This window comes from Macaca thibetana, chromosome 8 (genome assembly GCF_024542745.1).
Source record: "Macaca thibetana thibetana isolate TM-01 chromosome 8, ASM2454274v1, whole genome shotgun sequence".
NCBI lineage: Eukaryota > Metazoa > Chordata > Mammalia > Primates > Cercopithecidae > Macaca > Macaca thibetana.
Genome location: NC_065585.1, coordinates 2,236,707 through 2,253,095, shown reverse-complemented (window position 1 = coordinate 2,253,095; position 16,389 = coordinate 2,236,707). Strand labels below are relative to the sequence as shown.

The 16,389-nt window shown below is 38.9% G+C and overlaps 1 protein-coding gene across 1 annotated transcript in view; it reads right to left on the bottom strand.

Moving 5' to 3' along the window:
- The window catches only part of JRK (Jrk helix-turn-helix protein), a 387,231-nt gene that overhangs the window by 259,605 nt on the left and 111,237 nt on the right, over positions 1-16,389 (bottom strand). The window lies entirely within an intron of this gene.

Genomic DNA, 16,389 nt, shown 5'->3' with positions numbered 1-16,389 from the left:
TAGGTTTTCTCACACCAGTTAGAATGGCAATCATTAAAAAGTTAGGAAACAACAGGTGCTGGAGAGGATGTGGAGAAATAGGAACACTTTTACACTGTTGGTGGGATTGTAAACTAGTTCAACCATTGTGGAAAACAGTATGGCGATACCTCAAGGATCTAGAACTAGATATACCATATGACCCAGCCATCCCATTACTGGGTATATACCCAAAGGATTATAAATCATGCTGCTATAAAGACACATGCACACGTATGTTTATTGTGGCACTATTCACAATAGCAAAGACTTGGAATCAACCCAAATGTCCATCAGTGACAGACTGGATTAAGAAAATGTGGCACATATACACCATGGAATACTATGCAGCCAAAAAAAAGGATGAGTTTGTGTCCTTTGTAGGGACATGGATGCAGCTGGAAACCATCATTCTCAGCAAACTATCACAAGAACAGAAAACCAAACACCGCATGCTCTCACTCATAGGTGGGAATTGAACAGTGAGATCACTTGGACTCGGGAAGGGGAACATCACACACCGGGGCCTATTATGGGAAGGGGGGAGGGGGGAGGGATGGCATTGGGAGTTATACCTGATGTAAATGACGATTTGATGGGTGCTGACGAGTTGATGGGTGCAGCACACCAACATGGCACAAGTATACATATGTAACAAACCTGCACATTGTGCACATGTACCCTAGAACTTAAAAGTATAATACAAAAGAAATAAAATAAAATAAAATAAAAAGAAAAGAAAAGAAATGAGACACAGAGACAAAGTATAGAGAAAGAAAAAGTGGGCCCAGGGGACCGGCACTCAGCATACAGAGGACCCTCGCCGGTACCGGTCTCTGAGTTCCCTCAGCATTTATTGATCATTATCTTTACCATCTTAGAAAAGGGAAGTGACAGGATAATAGGATCATGGTAGGGAGAAGGTCAGCAGTGAGACATATGAATAAAGATCTCTGTGACATGAATAAGTTTAAGGAAAAGTGCTGTGCCTTGATATGCATATGCAAACATCTCCATAAACCTTTCTAGTGCATAAAGAGCAGCATTGCCGCTAGCACGTCCCACCTTCAGCCCTAAGGCAGTTTTCTCCTTTCTCAGTAAACAGAACATACAATCGGTTTTACACCGAGATGTTCCATTGCCCAGGGGCGGTCAGGAGACAGATGCTTTTCTCTATCTCAACTGCCAAGAGGCCTTCTTTCCTCTTATACTAGTCCTCCTCAGCACAGACCCTTCATGGGTGTCAGGCTGGGGTATGATCAGGTCTTTCCCTTCCCACGAGGCCATATTTCAGACTATCACATGGGGAGAAACCTTGCACAATACCTAGCTTTCCTAGGCAGAGGTCCCTGCGACCTTTGGCAGTGTACGTGTCCCTGGGTACTTGAGATTAAGAGAATGGTGATGACTTTTAACCAGCATACTGCCTTCAGGCACTTGTTTAACAAAGCACACCCTGCACAGCCCAAAATCCGTTAAACCTTGAGTCACCACAGCACATGTCTCTTGCAAAGACAGGGTTGGGGGTAGGGTCACAGATTAACAGCATCTCAAATACAGAACAAAATGGAGCCTCTTATGTCTACTGCTTTCTATATAGACACAGTAACAGTGTGATCTCTCTGTCTTTTCCCCACATATATAAAAGCTGAAATATAATTTTGGCCACAATCAAGCTAAATAATATGTTTATTAGCTCAGATTTTTTTTGTGTGTTTAGAATACATCAAGTCTACTCCCTTAGAGATTTTCAAGTCCATGGTTATTAACCATGGTTCCCGTGTGGCATCATCAGTGTCTTGGCCTTTTTTCCCCGGCTAACTGAAACTTTGTATCCTTTCACCTGCTGACCAGTGCCTCCCCACCGCAGCCCTCCACACACCTCTGCCTCCCTGCCCGCAGCCGCTGGTAGCCACCTTTCCACTCTCTGCTTCTGTGGGTTCTACCTTTTTAGATTCCACATATAAGTGAGATTGTGTGTTGCCGTTTGCCTTTTTTGTGCCTGGCTTATTTCACATAACATTTTCCAGGTTCACCCATGTTGTCACAAATAATAGATTTCCTTATTTTTTAAGGCTGAATTAAAACCTTTGTGTCTATATTCCACATTTTCTTGATTCATCTGTGGATGGACACTTACAGTGATTCCATGTCTTGCCTATGGTGAATAGTGCTGCCATCAACATGGGAGTGCAGGCACCTCTTCAGCATATTGATTTCATTTCCTTTATCTGTATAGACGCACCATGATATGGGTGGGTCATATGGTAATTTTATTTTTAAGTTTTAAGAAACTTCCATTCTGTTTTCCCTAATGGCTGTGATACTTTACATTCCCATCAACAGGATACTAGAATCCCCTTTGTCCACATCCTCACAACACTGTCATCTTCCCCCTTTTTTATAGAGGCCATTCTAACCAGTGTCATGTGATACTTCCTCTTTTTCTTTTCTTTTCTTTTTTTTTTGAGACAGAGTCTCACTCTGTTGCCCAGGCTGGAGTGTAGTGGCGTGATCTTGGCTCACCACAACCTCTGCCTCCCAGGTTCAAGTGATTCTCCTGCCTCAGCCTCCTGAGTAGCTGAGACTACAGGCACGTGCCACCATGCCTGGCTAATTTTGGTATTTTTAGTAGAGACAGTGTTTCACTACGATGACCAAGCTGATCTCAAACTCCTGACCTCATGATCTGCCTGCCTTGGCCTCCCAAAGTACTGGGATTATAGGCGTGAGCCAGTGATATTTCATTGTGGTTTTAATTTGCATTTCTCCGATGATTACTGATGTTGAGCACCTTTTCACATACCTGTCACCATTCATACATCCTCTTTTGAGAAATATACTTGACTTTGAAATATACTACAAAGCTATAGTAACCAACACAGATGAGTATTGGCGTAAAAACAGACACACAGATTAATGGAACAGAACGCAGAGCCCAGAAATTAATCCATGCATTTAAGGTCAATTGATTTTTGACAAAGATGCCAAGAATATACACAGGGAAAAGGACAGTCTCGTCAACACACGGTGTTGAGAAAACTGGGTATCCATAGGCAAAGAATAAAATTAGACCCTTATTGCACTAGACTGTTCTTGCATTGCTATAAAGAAATATCTGAGGCTGGGAATTTGAGAAATAGATTGAGAAATAGATAATCCAGGTCCTTTGCCCATTTTTTAGTCCAGTTACTTGTTTTCTTGCTATTGAATTGAGTGCCTTATATATTTTGTATATTAAACCCTTATCAGTTATAGATTTGCAGGTATTTAGCCCCCATTTCTCTTCACTCTGTGGATTGCTTTCTTGGTTGCCCAGAAGATTTTTTTTGTTTGATGTGTTCTATTTGTCTATCATTGCTTTTGTCGCCTATGGTTTTGTGTTAATATAAAAAAAAAAAAAAAAATTTGCAAAGACCAGTGTTGTGGATTCTTTCCTCCGTGTTTTCTTCCATGATTTTTACAGTTTCAGGTTTCACATTTAAGTCTTTAATTCATTTTGAGTTGATTTTTCTATATGGTGGGAAGTAAGTGATATCTTAAAAATTTTTAATATGGTTTGGATGTGTGTCCGCTCCAAATCTCATGTTGGAACGTGACCACCAGTGTTGGAGGTGGGACCTGGTGGAAGGTAATGGATCATGGGGGCAGATCCCTCACGAATGGCTGAGAGTGTCCCCTTAGTAGAGAATAAGCCATCTGAGTTCACATGAGATCTGTTGTTCAAAAGAATGTGGCACTTTCCCCCTCGCTTTCTCATGCCCACTCTCATCATCTGGTACACCAGCTCCCCCTTTGCCTTCCTCCATGATTGTAAGCTTCCTCAGGTCTCACCAGAAGCTGATTAGATGCCAGCGCCATGCTTCCTTTATAGCCTGCAGGACCGTAGCCAATTAAACCGCTTTTCTTTATGAATTTCCCAGAAATTCCCAGTCTTAGATATTTCTTTATAGCAATGCAAGAACGGTCTAGTGCAATAAGGGTCTAATTTTATTCTTTGCCCATGGATCTCCAGTTTTCTCAACACCATGTGTCGAAGAGCCTGTCCTTTCCCCCCGTATGTTCTTGGCATCTTTGTCAAAAATCAATTGACCTTAAATGCATGGATTAATTTCTGGGCTCTGCGTTCTGTTCCATTAGTCTCTGTCTGTTTTTATGTCAATACCCATCTGGGTTGGTTACTATAACTTTGTAGTATATTTCAAAGTCAAGTAGTGTGATGCCCCTCAGCTTTGTTCATTGTTACTCAAAATTGCTTTGGCTAATTCAGGATTATTTTGTGATTCTCTAACAATTTTGGGATTGTTTTTTCTAGTTCTTTGAAAACTGTCTTTGGAATTTTAATCGGAATTGTATTAAATCTGTAGATTTTGGGGAATGTATGGACATTTTAACAATATTAATTCTTCCAGTCAATGAATACTGGATTTCTTCACATTTTTTGTGTCTTCTTCAATTTCTTTATTTGTATTTTTCGTGTTTAATTTTTGTGAATACATTGTAGGTGTATATATTTATTGGGTGTATTAGTCTGTTCTCATGCTGCTTTGAAGAAATACCTGAGACTGGGTAATTTACAAATAATACAATCATGGTGGAAGGCACCTCTTCACAGGGTGGAAGAAGAGAGAATGAGTGCAAGCAGGGGAAATACCAGACACTTATAAAACCATCAAATCCCATGAGACTAACTCATTATCACGAGAACAGCATGAGGGAAACTGCCCCCATGATTCAATTACCTCCACTTGGTCCTGCCCTTCACATTTAGGGATTATGGGGATTACAGTTCAAGGTGAGATTTGGGTGGGAACACAGAGCCAACCCATATCATGGAATATATGCTTTGATACAAGTATGCAATGTGTAATAATCACATCATAGAGGATGAGGTATCCATCTCCTCAAGCATTTATCCTTTCTGTTACAAGCAATCCAATTTGTATTAGTCCATTGTCACATTGCTATAAAGAACTATCTGAGACTGGGTAGTTCATGAAGAAAAGAAGTTTAATTGACTCACAGTTCTGCAGGTTGTACAGGAAGCATGGCTGGGAGGCCTCAGGAAACTTTACAATCATGGTGGGAAGTGAAGGGGAAGCAAGCACGTCTTACCATGGCAGAGCAGGAGGGAGGGAGGGAGGGAGAGAGAGAGAAAGAGAGAGAGAGCGAGAGAGAGAGGGCGGGGGGAGAGAGAGAGAAAGGGGAGGTGCTACACACTTTCAAACAACCAGATGTCATGAGAACTCTATCACGAGACAGCACTGGGGGAATGATGCTAAACCATTAGAAACACCTTCATGATCCAGTCACCTCCCACCAAGCCCCTCCTGCAATAATTTATGATAATTTACATTTCCATCAACAGGGTACAAGAGTTCCCCTTTGTCCACATCCTCACTAACACTTTTCAATTTGGGGGACTGTCAATCATGGGTATTAAAATTAGACATGAGATTTGGGTGGGGACGTAGAGGCAAACCATACCATTTTGTCCTGGCCTCTCTCAAATCTCATGTCCTTCTTACATTTCAAAATACAATAATCCCTTCTCAGCAATCTCCCAAAGTCTTAACTCACTCCATCTTTAACCCAAAAGTCCAACATCTCATCTAAGACAAGGCAAGTTCCTTCCACCTATGAGCCTATAAAATAAAAAACAAATTAGTTACTTCCAAGATATAATGGGGTATACAGGCATTGGGTAAATGCTCTCATACCAAATGGGAGAAATTGGCCAAAACAAAGGGGCTACTGGACCTATGCAAGTCCCAAAGCCAGCAAGGCAGTTATTAAATCTCAAAGCTCCAAAATATTCTTTTTTGACTCCATGTCTCATGCTGATGCAAGAGCTGGGCTCCCAAGGCCTTGAGTAGCTCCAACCTTGTGGATCTACAAGGTACAGCCCCTGTGACTGTTTTCACAAGCTGGCGTGGAGTGCCTATGGCTTTTCCAGCTGCATGATGCAAGCTCTCAGTGGATCTACCATTCTAGGGTCTGGAGGATAGTGGCCCTATTCTTAGAGCTCCACTGAGCAGTGTCTCAGTGGGAACTCTGTGTGGGGGCTCCAACCCCACATTTCCCCTCTGCACTGCCTTAGTAGAGGTTCTCCATCAGGTCTCTGCTCCTGCAGCAGACTTCTGCCTAGACATCCAAGTGTTTCCATACATCCTCTGAAATCTAGACAGAGGCTCCCAACCCTCAACTCTTGCCTTCTGCACACCCACAGGGCCTCACTGATTAAAACTCGCAAAGGTTTGGGGCTTGCATCTTCTGAAGCAATGGCCTGAGATGTACCTTGGCCCCTTTTAGCCATGGCTGGAGCTGGAGTCACTGGGATGCAGAACACAATGTTCTGAGGCTGCACAGATCAGCGAGGTCCTGGGCCTGGCCCACAAAACCATTTTTCCTTCCTAGGTCTCCAGGCCTATGATGGGAGGGACTGCCACGAGGGTCTCTGAAATGCCCTGAAGGCATTGTCCCCATTGTCTTGGTGATATGGTTTGGCTGTGTCCCCACCCAAATCTCATCTTGAACTGTAGCTTCCATAATCCCCATGTATCATGGCAAGGACTCAGTGGATGGTAATTGAATCATGGAGGCAGTTACCTCCATGCTGTTCTTGTGATAGTGAGTAAGTTCTCACAAGATCTAGTGGTTTTATAAGGGGCTCCCCACCCCCACCCTTCACTGTGCACTTCTCCTTGCTGCAGCTGTGTGAAGAAGGATGTATTTGTTTCCCCTCTGCCATGATTGTAAGTTTCTTGAGGCCTCCCCAGCCCTGCAGAACTGTGGGTCAGTTAAACCTCTTTTCTCTAAAAATCACCCAGTCTCAGGTATGTCCTTATAGCAGCATAAGAAAGGATGAATGCACTTGACTATTAACATTTGGCTGCCCTTTACTTATGCAAATTTCTGCAGCCTTGAATTCCTCCCTGGAAAATGGTTTTTTCTTTTCTACCACATGGTCGAGCTGCAAGTTTTCCAAGCTTTCATACTCTCCTTCTCTTTTAAATGTAAGTTCCAGTTTCAGATAATCTCTTTCTTCATGCATATGAGAATACGCTTTTAGAAACAGCTGGGTATCCTCTTGAATGCATTGCTGCTTAGACATTTCTTCTGCCAGATACCCTAAATTATTCCTCTCAAGTTCAAAGTTCCACAGATCTCTAGAGCAGGGGCATAATGCCACCAGTCTCTTTGCTAAAGCATAGCAAGAGTGACCTTTATGCCAGTTCCCAATAAGTTCCTCATCTCCATCTAAGACCTCATCTGCCTGACCATCTCTGTCCATATCACTATCAGCATTTTGGTCAAAACCATTCAACAAGTCTCTAGGAAGTTCCAAACTTTCTCTCATCTTCCTGTATTCTTCTGATTCCTCCAAACTGTTCCAACCTCTGCCTATTACCCAGTTCCAAAGTCATTTCCACCTTTTCAGTTATCTTTATAGCATGCCCCATTTCTCTGGTACCAATTTTCTGTGTTAGTCTATTCTCACACTGCTATAAGGAATTATCTGAGACTGGGTAATTTATAAAGAAAAGAGGTTTGGTTGACTCACAGTTCTGCAGGCTGTACAGGGAGCATAGCTGGGAGACCTCAGGAAACTTACATTCATGGCAGATGATGAAGGGAAAGCAGGCACATCTCACCATGACAGAGCAGGAGAGAGGGAGAGTGAAGGGGGAGGTGCTACATACTTTCAAACAACCAAATCTCATGAGAACTCTATCACGAAACAGCACAAGGTGGATGGTGCTAAACCATTAGAAACCACCCCTCCGTGATCCAAGCACCTCCCACCAGGACCCTTCTCCAACACGTGGGAATTACAGTTTGACATGAGATTTGGATGGAGACACACAGCCAAACCATCTCACTATTATACTCTTTTAGTGGTTTTTAAATGTACAATTAAATTGTCCTTGACTATAATCACCCTGTTGTGCTATCAAATAGTAGGTCTTATTCATTCTTTCTATATTTTAACCATTCTTACCTCACCGCCATGCCCTCACTACCATTCTCATCCTCTGGTAACCATCTTACTCTCTATCTCCATGAGTTCAATTGTTTCCATTTTTAGATCCCACAAATAAGTCAGAACATGCAATGCTTGTCTTTCTGTGCCTGGCTTATTTCAATTAATGTAATAATCTGCAGTTCCAGCCATGTTGGTGCAAATGACAGGATCAAATTCTTTTTCATGGCTGAATAGTACTCCATTGTGTATATTTCCCACATTTTCTTTATCCTTTTATCTGTTGATTCACACTTAGGTTGCTTCCAAATCTTGGCTATTGTGAACAGTGCTGCAATAAACATGCAAGTGCAGATCCCATATACCGATTTCCTTTCTTTTGGGTATATACCTAGCAATGAGATTGCTGGATCATATGGTAGCTCTATTTTTAGTTTTTTGAGGAATCACCACACTGTTTTCTATAGTGATTGCACTAATTTACATTCCCACTGACAGTGTAGAAGGGCTCCCTTTTCTCCACATCCTTGTTAACATTTGTTATTGCCTGTCTTTTGAATATAAGCCATTTTAACTGGGGTGAGATAATATCTCATTGTAGTTTTTATTTGCATTTCTCTGATGATAATGATGTTGAGCAGCTTTTCATATGCCTGTTTGCTGTTTGTATGTCTTCTTTTGAGAAATGTCTATTCGAATATTTTGCCCATTTTTAAATTGGATTATTAGATTTTTTTTCCTATAGAGTTGTTTGAACTCCTTATATATTCTGAATATTACTCCCTTGTCATATGAGTAGCTTGCAAATATTTTCTCCCATTCTGTGGGTTGTCACTTCACCTTGGCAGTTGTTTCCTTTGCTGTGTAGAAGTTTCTTAACTTGATGTAATCCTATTTATCCATTTTTATTTTGGTCCCATGTGTTTGTGGGGTATTACTCAGGAAATCTTTGCCCAGATCAATGACCTGGAAAGTTTCCCCAATGTTTTCTTGTAGTAGTTTCACAGTATGAAGTTTTATATTTATGACTTTAATCCATTTTGATTTGATTTTTGTATATGGTGAGAAACAGGGGTCTAATTTCATTCTTCTGCATATGGATATCCAGTTTTCTCGGCACCATTTATTGAAGAGACTGTCTTTTCCTTGGCACCTTTGTCAAAAATGAGTTCACTGTTGTGTATGGATTTTTTTCTTAGCTCTCTATTCTATCCCATTGATCTATGTGCCTGTTTTAATGCCAGTACCCTGCTGTTTTGCTTACTATACTTCTGCAGCATAATTTAAAGTCAAGTAATGTGATTTCTCTAGTTTTGTTCCTTTACTTAGGGTAACTTTGGCTATTCTGGGTCTTTTGTGGTTCCATATAGATTTTAGGATTGTTTTTTCTATTTCTGTAAGGCATGTCATTGGTATTTTGAGAAGGACTGCATTGAATCTGTAGATTGCTTTGGGTAGTATGGACTTTTTAACAATATCAATCCTTCCAATCAACGAACCTGGAATATCTTCCCATTCTTTGGTGCCCTCTTCAATTTCTTTCATCACTGTTTAATAGTTTTACTTATAGAGATCTTTCATTTCTTTAGTTAATCTCAGGTATTTAATTTTATTTGTGGTTATTGTAAATGGACTTACTTTTTATTTCTTTTTCAAATTGTTCACTGTTGGCATATGGAAATGCTACTGATTTTTGTAAGCTGATTTTGTATTCTGCAACTTTACTGAATTTGTTTATAAGTTCTAATAGTTTTTTTTGTGGAGTCTTTATGTTCTTCCAAATATAAGATTATATAATCTGCAAACAAGGATAATTTCACTGCTTTCTTTCTAATGTGGATGCTGTTTATATCTTTATCTTGTCTGATTGCTCTAGCTAGGACTTCCAGTACTATGCTGAATAACAGCGGTGATAGTGGGCATCCTTGTCATTCTTTAGATCTTGGAGGACAGGCTTTCAGTTTTCACCCATTCAGTATGATACTAGCTGTGGGTCTGTAATAGATGACTTTTATTATGTCAAAATATACTTCTTCTACACCCAGTTTTTTGAGTGTTTTTTTTTTTATCATGAAGGGATGTTAAATTTTATTAAATGTTTTTCAGCATCAATGGAAATGATCATACAGTTTTTGTCCTTCATTCTGTTGATAGGATATATCACACTGATTGATTTGCATTTATTGAACCATCCTTGCATCCCAGAGATAAATCTCACTTGGTTATGATGAATGGTCTTTTTAATGTATTGTTGAATTCAATTTGATAGTATTTTGTTGAGGATTTTTGCATCAATATTTATCAGAGATATTGGCCTTTAATTTTTTTATGTGTCCTTGTCTGGTTTTGGTATCCGGGTAATACTGGTCTTGCACAATGAGTTCGGAAGTATTCCTTCCTCCTTTGTTTTTTGGAATAGTTTCAGTAGGATTGGTATTAGCTTTTCTTTAAATGCTTGGTAGAATTCAGTGGTGAAGCCATTGAGTCCAGGGCTTCTCTTTACTTGGAGACATTTTATTATGGAGTAAATCTCATTACTTGCTATTTGTCTGTTCAGGTTTTTTTATTTTTTCAAGGTTCAATCTTGGTAGGTTTTTATGTCTTGAAATGTGTCCATTTTTTTCTAGATTTTCCAATTTATTGGCATGCAGTTGCTCATAGTAGCCACTAATTATCCTTTGAATTTCTGCATCAGTTGTAATATCTCTTTTATCATTTCTGATTTTATTTATTTGAATCTTCTCTCTTTTTTCTTAGTTGGGCTAAAGTTTTGTCAATTTTGTTTATCTTTTCAGAAAAAAACCCAATTTTTTGTTTCATTGATCTTTTGTATCATTTTCTTCATTTCAATTTCATTTATTTCTGTTCCTTAGGTTTTATTTGAAGTTTTTCTTCTTTTTTGAGATAGGCACTTACAGCTATAAAGTTCCCTCTTAATACTGCTTTTGCTGTATCCCATAAATTTTGGGGGTTTTTTTTCCTGTTATCATTTGTTTCAAGAAATGTTTCAATTTTCTTCTTAATTTTTTCATTGACCCACTGGTCATTCAGGAGGATATTGTTTAACTTCCATATACTTTTATAGTTTCCAAAATTCTTCTTGTTATTGATTTCTAGTTTTATTTCATGTGGCCATAGAAGATGCTCAAGATTATTTCTATTTTTCTGAATGTTTTAAGATTTGTTTTGTGACTTAACCTATGGTCCATCCTTGAGAATGATCCACATGCTGAGGAAAAGAATGTGTATTCTGTAGCTGTTGGATAAAATATTCTGCAAATATCTATTAGGTCCATTTGGTGTATAGTGCAGATTAAGTCTGATGTTCCTTTGTTGATTTTCTGTCTGGAAGATCTGTCTGATAGTCGAAATGAGGTATTGAGGTCTCCATTTACTATTGTATTGGGGGTCTCTCTCTCTCACCACATTTGGGAATCTGCTAAGCTTCACCTGAAGCCAGCAAGTCTCAGATTCTCACCTAAAGCCCTTGTTGAAGAACCTGGGTATGGCTGCTTGTTATTTAAGTTCCAAGATCTCTTCAGTTAGCAGGTGATGAATCCTGCCAGACTTGGTTCTTTCCTTCAAGGCAGCAGGTTGCCTTCTGGCCCAAGGTGTGTCTGGTAATGTCATCTGAGAGCTAGGGCCTGGAAAGGGGACCTCAGGACTCTGACCAGTGCCCACTCCTGCTGTGGCTGAAACTGTTATCCAAGATGTAAGACAATGTCCTCCCCACTCTTTTCTCTCCTCTCCTGAAGTAGAAGGAAGAGGTATCCTTTTGAGCTGCAAGCTGTGCAGTCTCTGGTTAGGGGAGGGGTGTAATGCCAGCACTCCCTTATCTGCCCCAGTTATTGCCTAAGTATCTCACGTGCCCACCAGTCCACTGGCTCTGGGCCCAGTTCAACAGCAGGAGTTGCAGTTCTTGTGGCCTAGACTGCCTTTCAAGTTTATTTAAAGGTGCTTTAAAGGGGATCTCCGAAGTCCTGAGGTCCCCTTTATTTAGAGGTGCTCTAAATAAACTTGAAACTCTAGTCTGTGGTAACGAGGCTTGAGGCAACTCCAGTTTGTACCACTGGGATCAGCAATTTTCCTCTGGCTAGGGCTGGGTTTTTTGTTTCATTTTGTTTTGTTTTTGTTTGTTTGGTTGTTTTGTTACTAACCCTCAGAACCTGTGAACTAGGGCTGGTTTAATGCTCCCTCCATGGGCAGGCGTCTGCTGAGTTTGGTCTGGTTTTGCTTTCTGCTCTAGTAGCGTAGCACTGAGTTGAATGCCTCACAATTGCTGCACTCTCCCTCCCCCTGTGCACTGAAATACACTCCACATCACACCACTGCTATCAGGGGGACAATTGGCTCAGCTTTCTATTCCACCATCTTGCTTCACCTCCTCTCCCCAATTGCTTTTAATAAGGTTTTATAGTTTTCAGTGCATCGGTATTTCACCTCCTTGGTTAAATTTATTCCTAAGTTTTAAAAATTTTGTAGCTATTATTAATGGGATTTTTTCCTTCTTTTTTTTTTTTAAGAGATGGGATCTTGCTCTGTCACCCAGGCTGTAGTGCAGTGGCACGATTACAGCTCATTACAGCCTTGAACTCCTGGGCTCAAATGATCCTTCCACCTCAGCCCCACCCCCTAACTCCCTGAGTAACTGGTATTACAGGCATGAGTCACTGTGCCCGGGAAAATTGTTTTTTTTCCATTTCTTTTTTTTTTTTTTTTTTTTTGGTGGGGGGGATAGTTTGTTACTAGTATGCAGAAGTGCTATGAATTTTTGTCTGTTGACTTTTTTAATCCTGCAACTTTATTGAATTTATTTTAGTTCTATCAGTTTTTTGGGGTTTTTTTTGGTTTTTTTTTTTTTTTTTTTTTTTTTTTTTTTTTTTTTTTTTTTTGGTTGCTGTCTTTAGGGTTTCTATTATAAGATTATTGCCATCTGCAAATGAGGACAATTTAATTTCTTCCCTTTTAATTTACGTGCTTTTTACTTCTTTCTCCTACCTAATTGCTCTATGTAGTACTTCCAGCACTGTGTTGAATAGAAATGGCAAGAATGGACATTCTTGTCTTATTCTTCATCTTCCAGGAAAAGCCTTCAAATTTTCACCATTGAGTATGATATTAGCTGAGGGATTTCTATATATGGCCTTTATTGTGTTGAGGTACATTCCTTCTATACCTAATTTGCTGGGAGTTTCTATCGTGAAAGGATGTTGAATTTTATCAAGTGTTTTTCTGCATCTATTGAGATGATCCTAAGGCCATTCATTTTCTTAATGTAGTGAATCACATTTGTTGATTTGCACATGTTGAACAATTCTTGCATCACTGAAATAAATCTCAGTTAATCATAGTGAATGATCCCTTTAATATGCAGTTGAACTCAATTTGCTAGCATTTTGTTGAGGAATTTTGCATCTATGTCCATCGGGGACATTGGCTTGAAATTTTATTTTCTTTGATGTCTTTGTTGAACTTTGGTAGTAAGGTAATGCTGGCCTTGTAAATGAGTTTGGAAATATTATCTCCTCTTCAATTTTTTGGAAGAGTTTGAGAAGTTTGTTGTTGTTGTTGTTTTTAAGGTCTGGTAGAATTTAGCAATGAAGCCATCAGGTTCTGAGCTTTTCTTTAATGGGAAATTTTTAATCACCAATTAAATCTCCTTACTTGTTACTGGTCTGTTCAGATTTTGTATTTCTTGATAATGAAGCCTTGGTAGGTTGTATGCGTCTAAGAATTTATCCATTTCTTCTATAATGTGTTGTCAATCAATAATTCATAGTAGAATCTGATAATCCTTTGCATTTCTGTGGTTTCAGTTACAATGTCTTTTCTTTCATTTCTGATTTTACTTCTGAGCCTTTACTTCTGATTTTACCCTCAGTTTTCTTTTTTTCTTATTTGATGTAGCTAAAGGATTGTTGATTTTGTTTATCTTTTCAAACAACCAACTCTTAGTTTTGATGATTTTTTGTATTGCTTTTGGAATCTTTATTTTGTTTACTTCTGCTCTGATCTTTTCTATTTCCTTCCTTCTGCTAACGTTGTGTTTTTTTTTTTTTTTTTTTTTTTTTTTTTTTTTTTTTTTTAAATCTGGTTCCTTTGGGTGTGATGTTACATTGTTTATTTGATATTTCTCTCCTTTTTTCGTGCAGGCATTTGTTGCTATAAACATCCTCTTAGAACTGCTTTTGCTGCATCACATACATTTTGCTATATTGCGTTTCCATTTTCATTTGTCTCAATATATTTTAAATTTTTTATTTAAATTTCTTTGACCCATTGGTTGTTCATGTTGTTTAATTTTTATATATTTGTGAATTTTCTGTAATTCCTACTGCTATTGATTTCTTAGTTTTATATCATTGTTGCCAGAAAAGATACTCGATATGATTTTAATCATCCTAAATTTAAGACTTGTTCATTCATCTAACATATTACCTACATAGGATGATGATCTGTGTGCACTTGAGAAGAAGGGGTACTGTGCTACTGTTGGATGGAGTGTTTTGTAGATGTCTGTTAGATTCAGTTGGTCTAAAATGTATTCAATTCTGATTTCTCCTTATTGATTTTATGTCTGGATGATCTGTTTATTCCTAAAAGTGTTGTATTGAAGTCCCATCTCAGCCTCCCAAAGTGCTGGGATTACAGGGGTGACCTACCACGCCTGGCCTGATTCTATTTGTAAATAGCTTTATCGAGAAGTTATTCACATACCAAATAATTCACTTACTGAAAGTATACGATTAAATGTATAGTCACAAATACGTACAACTATCACTACCTCCAATTTTAGAAATTTCTATCATCTCCAAAGAAATCCAAGGCTTCAGCAAAAAAGCAGTGGGCATCTCTAAATGTGTGACCCACCAGAGTAACATTGAAAAATCAAGCAAAAACTGCACAAATTAACTTTGTCAGGGCTCTGGAAAATAATTAATTGTTTCGAGCAACCACGTAAATGCTACATGAAGAAAGTGACAACTCTTATATTGTAGAGAAGCTTTGCCATATTTTTACTTGCCCTGACTTTGCCCACCCCAGATCAGTGGCTGTCTTTGAAGATGGCAGCTCAAGCTACCAGTATGGGATGCTGAGGTCTGGATACAGAAGGATCAGGGCAGCGCTTATTCCCCAAAATTGTCATTATTTGTTCTAACCTTTCTGTGGACTACCTGAGGAACTGATGCAAGGGCCTTGCCTTTGTTTTGCCTAACTTGGAATTTGTTCAAGTGGAAAAGTAGCTAAAATATTGTAGCTATCAAAAATACTGTAAGGCAGCTGAGTAACCTGATATCATCAAAGGAAAAAGGTTCAACTTGAGGAAAGAAAAAAAAAATTTGTCAAAACACTAGAAGAAAAAGCTTGGAAGAGTGTTTCTTTGAGAAACTAAAGGATTTGAAATGCCAACCTGTACTGGGATATCTGGAAAAACCACAAGCTCCAGGGCAGGACACATGCTAAGACAGTGTCTAATTATAATCATCCTGGCTGGCTTCCCAGGAGTGCCCCAAACACAGACCCAAACTGCAAAAACAAAGGCAGTACGATTATTTTTCTTGTCTTTTTAATTTCCCCCCTTCTTTTCTTTTCTTTTCTTTTTTTTTTTTCTTTCTTTTCTTTTCCTCCTGGTGTCCAAGGAGAAAATCTCTCTCAAATTTGTCAAAACATCAGATTAATGCAAGCTAAAGAAATAGACTCCACTATTGCCTTATAATCCTTTGTATTTCTGTGGTAGAAATAAAAAGTAGAAGACCCAGAGAAAACAAATAGAAAAATTATAGAAGTTGTCTTATTTATTAGTAATTGCTTCATACATAAATGGTTCAAACTCTCCATTGAAAAGGCAAAATGGATAAAAATTGTGATCCACTGCATGCTGTCTTCAGCAGATTCACATCATATCCAAAGATGCAAATAGGTTGAAAGGGAAAGGTAGAAAAATGATATTTCATGGGAATAGTAACCAGAGAGCTTAGATGGCCATGCTCATGTGAGACAAAATAGTCTTTACGTAAAAAATGTTACAAAAGGCAAAGAAGGTCATTATATATTGATATAATAGTTGTGATGGTTAATTTTATATGTCATTAACCAAGCTATGGTATAGTTTTGGTCAAACACTAGTCTGGATTTTGGTGGAAAGGTATTTTTAGGTTGTACCATCATTTAAATAAGTAGGTTTTGAGTAAAGCAGATGATCCTCCAAGTATCCTCCTGCAGGATCCATCCTGTGGTTATCGCCACAATTCAAGCATGATTGGAGTATTCATACTCAACAACTGGCAGAGTCCCCACACTGGTTGCCTCTTCTATGCAGCGAGGGATATTATGGTGGAAAAGACCAAGTAGAAGCCATTAGAACTGCATCTACCAAGAAAAATAGT